General features: G+C 53.0%; 1 pseudogene; it reads right to left on the bottom strand.

Moving 5' to 3' along the window:
- Nucleotides 1-762: 762 nt before the first annotated feature.
- On the bottom strand, nt 763-6,212 carry LOC116596419 (annotated as a pseudogene).
- Between the last annotated feature and the right edge of the window lie 3,196 nt (nt 6,213-9,408).

Raw genomic sequence — 9,408 nt, 5'->3', positions numbered from 1 at the left:
GTATTATTAATACACTCATGGTTTACAGCAGCCCTGGGAGGTAAGTATTATGATCTGCTTCAAAAACAAGAAAACAGAGGCTCAGCTAGTGAGAAGTGGAGCTGGCATTTGAACCCGGGGTTGTCTAATCCCCAAAGACCCCTTTAGGGTTTGCACGGGCTCTGCTATGCTCATACTCCTGGGTCAGTGTGCATGTGGCCAGAAAAGGCTCGGCAGAGTTCCTCGAAAAGGTCAACGTAAAATCACCATAGGATCCAGCAACTTCCCACCCAGGGCGATTCCCAAAAGGACTCAAATGGATCTTGCACACCGATGTTCACAGTGGCATTATTGACTATGGCCACAAGTGGAGACGACCCACGTGCTCGTCAACAGGTGAATGAGCGAGCCACACGTAGCGTATGCATATGATGAGTACGATTCAGCCATCAAAAGAGACGAAATTCTCACACCTGCTACAACACAGATGAACCTTGAAAACATTACGCTAAGGGAAATGAGCCAGAAGCAGAAGGACAAATATTGTATGATTCCACTTATCCACGGTGCCTGGAATAGGCAGAGACAGACAGACAGAACGTAGGGCCTGGGTAGTGGGTATTGGGGGAGTTGTTAAATGGCTAGAGTTTCAGTTTGGAAGGAGGAACATTTTCTGGAGACAGCGGAGATGGTCATACACATCGTGAATGTACTTGATGTCGTGTTACTGAACTTACACTTACAAATGGTTCCAATGCTAACATGCATGTGATGTGTATTTTATTGCAGTTAAAAAACAAAAGGCCTGGCATAGGGCAGATTTCTGCTCGCAGCCTTGTGGGAGCCTGGATGGCGGGAGATGAGCTCCGACGGGACACACCTGGGAGGCTTCCTGGAGGAAGCGAGATTCAGTTGGGTCTTGAAGGGTCTGTGGATTTCCTCAGGCAGCTCTGGAGACAGCAAGGGATTTAGGTACCCATGTGAGGATGGGCGGGGAGGGCCAGACCCAGACCCCTGTGGCTGGAGTGATGTCCTCGTGTTCGACTGAAAGGGGACCAAGCCGGGAAGGGATGGGCTAGGGGGCTCTGCAGGACTCTGAAGGCCGAGAAGTGCCCACCTCTACCTGAGGCCGAACCGGAGGGGTACCGGCCGCTTGGGTGACACAGAGACCCCTCTTCAAAGCAAACAGACACCGAGAATGCCAGCACGAGCAATGCTGTGTGACAGCTTCATCCTCGTCCCCATCATTGATCACCACCGCCCGGGACAGGCTGGTGGTGCCTCTTCCTCCACTCCCCATGGCCTCTGCTGCTGAGACCGGCTCAAGGTCCATCCGCAGAGATATCCAGAATGTTGGCTTTTCCAGGTTTAGAATCACGGCCACGGCTGCATCTCTGAAAAAGCACGTATACACACACGGATTAGGGAGGAAGGATTTGCTCCTCACTGTGGGATCGATGTTTACTGTGGCTGTAGTCTGACGGTTTGTGTCTCTCCAAGTTCATCGGTTCATCACCCAAGGTGATGGGACTAGTGCCCTTAGGAAAACGGCTTGAGAAAGCTCTCCAGCCCCTTCCACCCTGTGAGGCCCCAAGGAAAAGTCTGCGACCCAGAACTTGGTCCACATCATCCCAGACTCGAACATTCCAGAACTGTGAGAAGGAAACTCCTGTTGTTTGGAAGTTACCCAGTCTGCGGTGCTGTGTTACAACAGCCCAGTGGGCGAAGGAATTCCATCGTGTAACTGACCGTGGAAGGCTCCCCACGTGCAGGCACCGGGCCCACAGCATGGTGCCTCCTATGTCACGGTCACAGAGATCTCGCACCTGCTGTCCTTCCGGGGTCCTGCTGGGCAAGCTCACCCCTGGGCATGGCTTGTCTTTTCTCACCTGTGCACAGTTGCTCCTGCTTTTCCCACCGCCTGACATGTTTTCCCCATCCTGTCTTCCCATGCTTGAGTTTGGCTCTCCCTTGTATGGGAGAGGAGCCCCAAAGGAACAGGGCTTTGCTTTCCTGATCGCTTCCATGCTCTTCTATCCTTCTGGGATTCGCCGTGGTCTGGGAGAATGCTTACCCCCCATCCTGGTCCCAGTCAGGAGAACTCCACTGGGGTCTTGATTCTGACAGTCACTCAGTGTGACTGTGCCGAGCCACCTGCTGGCTGCTGGATCAGAAACTCTAGTCCCCCCTCTGTGAAATGCAGGGGAAGATCACGCCTGGCCATCCTATGGGGGAGTTTGAAGTCAAAATCAAATAATCTACCATGAATATATAAATACCTACTAGAATGGCTAAAGAGAGGAAAAAGCAAACAGAACTGACAACATCAAGTGCTGGCAAGGGCATGGACCAGCCCTCCTGACGCTTTGCTGGAGGGATGCAAAATGGTGCAGCTACTTTCCGAAAACAGCAGGACAGCTTTTTAGAAAGTTAAACATATGCTTAGCATATGACCCGATAATCTCCCTCCTAGGTTCTTACCCAAGAACCTAGAGTTCTTCCTATTGTCATAAAACCTGACTGTTCCCACTGCCATGAAAACTAGGATGTGAATATTTATATGAGGCTTTATTTGTAATCACCAAATACCAGAAGCAACTTACATGCACTTTGGCTGGCAGGACGAGAACCACTGTGGTAGACCCACACGATGGAACACAGGACATGCTAGAAGAGGTAAAACTAGAGGAACAGGAAACGGAGCAGTGGTTGCCAGGGGCTGGATATGGGGATAAGTGTTGATAACGAAGGGGTCCCTTGGATTCCCAGACTATTCCACCAACATAGAATCCTATCAGGCATGGCTTCCTAGGCGACCCCCCTGGGCTCCCACATCTGTGGAACGGGGGTGTGCTGCCCCCGGGCTGGGCACCCCTCTCCACCTTCTGTACCCCTACAAGAGCATCAAGATGTGGAGACTAGTTTCGAGACTCATCTGTGTCGTGAGGCTCAGCGATGCTGTGGGATGGAGGGTTCATTCGCATTTCAGCCTTCAGATTGAAGGCGCAGTGGGATAAAGAATTCCTTTTCTGGGTGAGTCCTTCCTGGGGTCCTGAGCTTTCCGCTCCCCGCTCTGCAGAGGCCCACCCGCCATGACCTTTGTCTGGAGGTCGGGCCCTCTCTGGGCTCACCCCCGTAACCCTGCGTGTGTCTGCGGCGCTGAGCTGGCCATGATTTCTTGGGATCCTTCCTCCTCCAGCCGTTCGTGCCTTATGCTGGGCTCCCCTCCCGACGGAGATGACTTCAGGCCCAGGGAATGCCAGGCTGGAGGCTGATTCAATTAAGGGGGGAAAGAAGAGCCTTGTGAAGCCACAGGGCAGGCGTGTCACCACACTGACCCCTCAGAGGCTGGGGATAATGGGGCGCGGTGCCGGGAGGAGGCTGGGGCTGGCCCCTGCAAACCTGATTACGGGCTCTCTGGCCGTCTCCTGGCTGCGTCTCTCAGAGAGAGCAGTCTTTATTCCCCCAGGCAGGTCCCGGACAGGCAGGTTTAAATTGAACCAGGCCCTGGTCCCTGGCTCAGAATGGGCCATTCACTGGCCCTGCCGTCCACTAGCAAAACAGAGCCCTACACCATATGGCCGTGCGGGGAAATCGGGCGGCCGGGTGGCCAGGAGCCAGGCTTTGCGGCAGCCTGCGCACACCAGCTCAGAACGGCTGTCTCCAGGGTTCCTGGGCCCACGTGGGGCTGGGGGACAGATGCTGGGCTGACAGCCATGGGGAGACGGGGCAAGCCGAGAGGACAGGGGCTGAGAGAGCGAGCCAGGAGGTCCAGCATGTCATGTCCCAGCGAGCGCTGGCACCATGGAAAGTGGCTCTGCCCCTAGTGTGATCTGAGAACCATGGTCAGGGCCGTGGTAAGGATGATGGTACATGAGGAATGTGCCTGGAAGCCTGGGCCTATGTCAGGGTGTCACGGTAGTCTGAGGACCCCGTGAGCAACAGGGACCCGAGGCCCAGACGCAAGGCTGGCCCTGTGCTCTGTCCTCCTTGCCAACCTGGCGGGCCCTCACCCTGACATCGAGCTGTCTGTACGGCTGGCCCTTAGCTGGTCAGGTGTCTGCTCCTGCCACATCTTCCAAAAGGGACCTGAGACACCGTGCACAGCCTTCTGGGTGGAGGAATGACCTTTCAGAGAGGTTAGGGGGGTCTGCCCACCTGAGAGCCGAAGGAGGGCCTGGAATGTCGACCTCAGCCCCAGAAACAGCAGCTCTGCCCTGGTCACTAGTTGAGAGACAAGGAACTGGTGGCCGGAGAGGGGAAACGACTCCCCGGGGTGCGCCGTGATCATCCGCTGTAAGGCTGACCCCCACTCCGGCTGCCTGGCCTCCAGCACGCCCGGGGCTGGCCAGGGCCGGGGCAGAAAGACCGGGCACGGCAAGTCATTGCTCTGGAGGAGCCTCGGAGCTGAAGCATTGAACGCCCAGGAAAAAATGCAAAAATAAATCCTTAAATACAGGTTAGGTCGCCACAGCAAGTGTGCTAAGCTCGGACCTAGAGACTCAGCTCCCCGACAGGCGGTGAAGCTCGGACCCCCGCCCCACCCTAGCCCGCCCACACCAGGGCAGGCTCCAGGTCTCCGGCCCTTGCTGGAGCAGACTGAGGGCCCACCAGTGAACACCCAGAACATCACCCTGGTGCGCTCGGCTTCAGATCAGACCTGCTTCCCTCCTCCTGTTTCCATGGAAACACCTCGGGACCCATTGATCAACTCTCACTTGAGGCTTTCATTAGACCGAACGTTGGAATAAGTTTTGATTCAAACATGACACTTTTTAACGCAGTGAAAAACTCGTTTTGTACAAAACCCCATTATGTGGAACAGACACGCGGGTTGATGGCCAATTTAGTTAATAGAGCTTTGCAGCTGACATTGAATTAAATCTGCAGGAAGCAGCCTCCGTCTTCCCGGGCAGAGTCACGTGCAGATCTGCCGAGGGCTGGGGATGCAGAGGGAAGGCTGCCACCTGTCCGCCCCCTGCGCCACCGGGCTTCGGCCGCTCCCTCCTCCCCAGCTCAGGCAGGTACCCTTGCTCCAGCACCTCTCGGGGGCTCTGTCACTGGAGGACGAGCCCCAGCTCTCTCGTGGGGACTCACGCCTTCCCCTGGAGGATTGAGTCCTTCCTTGCTCCTGCTCTCTGGCCCTTCACCCCCCACTGCTCGCAGCTATCAGAACTCACCCCACTCGGTCCAGCCCCCCTATATCTGTAGGTGTGAGCGTCACCCCCCCGTACAAAAATGCATTTCATATGAAGCTACCTGTGTCTTTGTCTCTCTCTCTCTTCATTTGTAATCGTCGTCAGGCATTGCTCATTATTTCTGAGCCTCAGTCTTCCCCTCTGTAAAATGGGGACGGTAACGTCTATGGAAAAATACCTGTAAAATAGCCAGCGCGTGTCTTCATGCAGGGCCGCACTGCTGTGAGCCTGCTTTTTCTCCTCCGTAAAAGGCAGGTAGCAATGCTGCTCCCTTCCCTGGATTGCCGGGAGGGTTCGATGACGTAATACACAGGGCACGTCTGGGGTAGTGACTCCAGGTTGTGTGCGTGCCACAGAGCGACAGAGCGTGACCATCTGCTCTGCGGAATGGGGCTCCCCTGCCGCCGCCCCTCATTCCTGATAATGAGAAAACTGTTGCAGTGTGGGCCTCAGAGTTACCCAGGCATCACCTCGGTGTGCGGGTCTGCACAGACCAGAGCGCTTCCCTCCCTGGTGGGGGTCCCTGGGAACCACGGGGCAGGCTGGGATTGGTCCCCTCTGACTTGTGTTTATCGCGCGATTGTCCAAGAAGCTGCTGCTGTCAGCCAGGGCGAAGCTGGCCGACGCCACAACCCCCCGCCCCCGCCCATCCTGTGCTCTTTGGGCCTCAGCCCAGGACACTCGCCTGTATTGTAGGACGCCCAGGAATTCATCCAGACCCTTCCACCAACTTGCTGACAGCCATGCCCCCCTTGGTAGTCCGTTTTGCCTCTCATAAACTTCTAGCTGAGAGGGAGGGTGGGCGATGCAGGAATGTGACCGGATGATGTGCTGAGGGCCTGACTTGGGCACCGTGTCCTGGGGTGGCCCCACGCTCCCTCGGCGTCATGGGGTGTTGAAGGCTGACAGCTCCCCGCCTTGGCGACTGCAAGGTCCCATCCTCTTCCCAGCCTTCACCCAGGAATGGGTCCGGCCCCTTGTCCCAGGGCGGAGCAGCTTCCCAAGTGCAGGCCGGAGCCCCTGATGTGAGGGCATGTCTGCTTGACTTCTCCCCTCTGCCCGGATCTGCTTCCCTTGCTCCCGGGGAGTCCCCTGTGTGATAATCGTGGATTCAGAGTTGGCTTCCAGGAGCCTGACTTGTGAAGTTAGAGGAAAGTCCCGGAACATGTAAAAGGTATTTCACCCTTTCTCTGACGGGCTAAGTAGAACAGGAATGAATGGGAGTGAGGAGGGAGAGAGACAGAAGGTTGGAGGGATGGGCAAGACCGAGAGGGGTAGGGTGTGAGGGGGTAGGGGGCGGGGAAGACAGGGAGGGATGGAGAGATGGAGGAAGCGGGAGAAGGAACAAGGGAGTTCTCTAAATACTTAGAGGACAATCCGGTTTCGCTCCTGAAACTATGGGAGGTGAGGGTGAGGGTCGTCTGAGCCGCTGGGACATCCCTAGCAGCTGGAGGGGGCGCATTTGTCGTTGGGCTGAGACGAGCTCCAGGAAGCAGGGTCCAATCACGAGACAGAAGCCGCACCAATTTGCGAATCCAGAGAAGGTACAAAGAATCACTCACTAGGTATAAATCTGTGGACTAGGAGATGGGAAGACGAAAAGAGAACTCTGAGGTATCACAGGTAGCCACGGAAGAGGCAGCCCAGCACCCCTAGGGCTATGGGAACGAAGCGGAGAGTCCGGGATGTCGAACGCACTGAAGTCCAGGGGAGGGTCCTGCAGAGGCGAACCCCGGGCAGGTGGGGCCTTGTTTGGCTGGTGTGTGCGTGTGTGTGTGTGTGTGTGTGTGAGATGGGTGGGGGGGGGGTGTCTCTGAGCTGGAGGCAGGGTTCTGGGAGCCAGACCTCTCTGAAGAAAGGGCTCTGCTGCTGGTGTTGGGGTCCGGGGGCGGGGGGCAAATTACGGCTGGTCTGCAGGGGTGAGAAAAATGAATACTGGATTCAGCTGGCGCTACCGGAAGGGCAGGCCACGGTCACATGAAGGGGCACGGGGTGGGGGGAGGACACCGGAGGAAGAGCCAGTCCCTTAAGCCCTTGGGCTCCCCACATGTCCCTATTAGCAGAGACCTCTGAGGAGCCAGCGGGCAAGGCAGAAACGTGGTTCGCAGAGTCCCATCGCCAGGACCATGGAGCTGATCCCGGAAGTAGATGTGGAGCTGAGAGACAATATGGCTGCCGCGCTTCCGGCTTGCCACCGGAGGGCAGGTCCTCTGTGTGTGGGAGGGCAGGCAAGGCTTGTGTTGGGAAGAGGAGTATGAATGGGTCTCAGTATAGAAAATGTGGACCACAGAAGGGAAGAAAAGCAAGAAAATCATCCATAATTCTGTTCCCCCGAATGACCTCTGTTAACATTTTGCCATATTGCCTTCCAGCAATGTTTTATGCATAGTCTTAAAAAACAAGGTTATGATCTTACATCTATAATTTGACCTCCTAATTTTCTTATTATTTGTCACATCACAGTATGTGATGGGTTGAACAGTGTTCCCCCCCCTCCCCCAACACACAAAAGTTGTCGAAGTCTTAACCCCCAGTACCTGTGATCATAACCTATTCTGGGAATAAAGTCTTTGCAGATGGTCTCTTGGGGATGAGGTCACATGGAGTCGGGTGGGCCTCTAATCCAGTAGGACTGGTGTCCTTATAAAAAAAAGAGATTTGGGAGTATAAAAAAAGAGATACACGCGCAGTGATAATGCCAGAGGTTACAAATAGTGCTTCTATAAACCAATGAACAAACCAAGAATCGCCAGCAGCCTCCTGCGCTGGGGAGAAAGGCCTGGGCCAGATTCTCTCTCTGAGCCCTTGGGAGGAACCAAACCTGGCCACACCTTGACCTCAGACTCCTGGCCTCCACAACTGGGATACAATCAACTTCCGTTGCTTAAACCACGGAGTGTGTGCTATTTTGTTATATCCCCTTCTCTCCACCCGCAAACTAAAAGGAAAAGTATAAGCAAGTTTCCATGTTACTGGAAGCACTTCCCAAACATAATTTTAATTACATATACTATGCCGCTAGGTGGATACAGCCTACCTTACCCGATTTGGGACATCTTTCAGCAGCTGTAATCAATATAATGCTGGAAGCACTGGGCTTACCCTCCTCCTCCTCATCATCACATTGTTTTCTTATTATTTCCTTCAGATAGATTTCTTAAAGTGAAATGATTGGGTCAAAAGCTGTATATTTCCCTAAGGTTTCAAACAAAACTTTTTGCTAGTGATGAAGTTAATACACTTACAGATAATTTTTAAAATAAAGGGAAAAACGAATATGATAGATCAAATCACACCAGCCAGAGATGTTCCCAACAATCTCAGCCCATTTTCTTAAAATTATTTTTCAGGATCTCAGTACTTACTTCCAAATTGCTTTCTGTTCAGTTATATTTCCACCAACACACGGTATATGAGAACTTAATGCGTCCTCGCTGGTAATGACTACGATCACCTTTTAAGTTCTTTTGGGGGGCACCTGGCAGGCTCCATCGGTGGAGCATGTGACTCTCGAGCTCAGGGTTGTAAGTTTGAGCCCCATGCTGGGCATAGAGATTGTGTGAAAATAAAATCTTTAAGAAAAAATCTCGGGGCACCTGGGTGGCTCAGTGGGTTAAAACCTCTATCTTCTGCTCAGGTCATGATCCCAGAGTCCTGGGATCAAGGCCGGCACTGGGCTCCCTGCTAAGCAGGGAGCAGCTTCCCCCTCTCTCTCTGCCTGCCTCTCTGTCTACTTGCGGATCTCTGTCTGTCAAATAAATAAATAAAACTTTTAAAAACATCTTTTCAAATTTGATTGGTGAAAATCATGTCATAGTTTTGCTGGAGAATTTGATTTTTAGGGGACTGAATGTTATAACCCGTTTTTCATCTATTGTTTGTCCTAGGGTGCACTGTCTAGTAAAGCCCATTTTTCCTTTTTTTTTTTTTTTATATAAGCCTTAAGATGGTCTTCTTACATATTTGTATAATCTCCTTTTACATTACATACTAACCTTTTGTTCCACTGGTTACAGATCTTCTCCTCTTTTTTCCCTTTTTTTAGCTTTTCAGTATTTGTCATCTTGAATGCATGTTTGATGTATTCCAATCTGCAGATTTTACTTTTTTGATTTCTCCCACTGTGTTTAGTTGATATCCCTGTTCATAATGTAGTTATTTATATGTCCAACATTTCTTATGGTTTTGTGTTTTTATATTTAATTCTGTAGCCCATCTGAAGTTGACTTTG

This window comes from Mustela erminea, chromosome 7 (genome assembly GCF_009829155.1).
Source record: "Mustela erminea isolate mMusErm1 chromosome 7, mMusErm1.Pri, whole genome shotgun sequence".
In the NCBI taxonomy this organism is placed as follows: Eukaryota; Metazoa; Chordata; class Mammalia; order Carnivora; family Mustelidae; genus Mustela; species Mustela erminea.
This window is presented reverse-complemented; position numbering and strand designations above follow the sequence as displayed.